Below are 414 nucleotides of genomic sequence, written 5' to 3' on the forward strand. Positions count from 1 at the left end.
AGATGACTGCTAACCATAAGTATTCTGATCAATACTTCATGATCAATATCAGGACAGATGTTACACACTCAGCTGTTGCCTTAGACTGCAGTTATTCACAGAGAGAATTAAAACATCACATTCCTCATAAAAACTAGATGGGACTTTTATTATAATAAAGTGCTGGTGAATAAACAGTGTAAAAAGTGCAAAGCAGCTCCATTAAATCAGGAGATGTGAGACTTCCACAGCATGGATCACCATCTGCTGTGTTGATTCATAGCTGAATGTCAGAATGAACTGAGCTAGAAAAGCTGCTTTGAGCTGCAACATTACGGTCTGACAATCCAACACCATCACAGTTTTCATCTGGTTGTTTTGCTCCAACATGCTGTGAAGTTCAGTTTTTACCTGAATCAATACAGAGATTCTATT

The sequence above is a fragment of the Amphiprion ocellaris genome, chromosome 2 (assembly GCF_022539595.1).
Source record: "Amphiprion ocellaris isolate individual 3 ecotype Okinawa chromosome 2, ASM2253959v1, whole genome shotgun sequence".
NCBI classification, from domain to species: Eukaryota; Metazoa; Chordata; class Actinopteri; family Pomacentridae; genus Amphiprion; species Amphiprion ocellaris.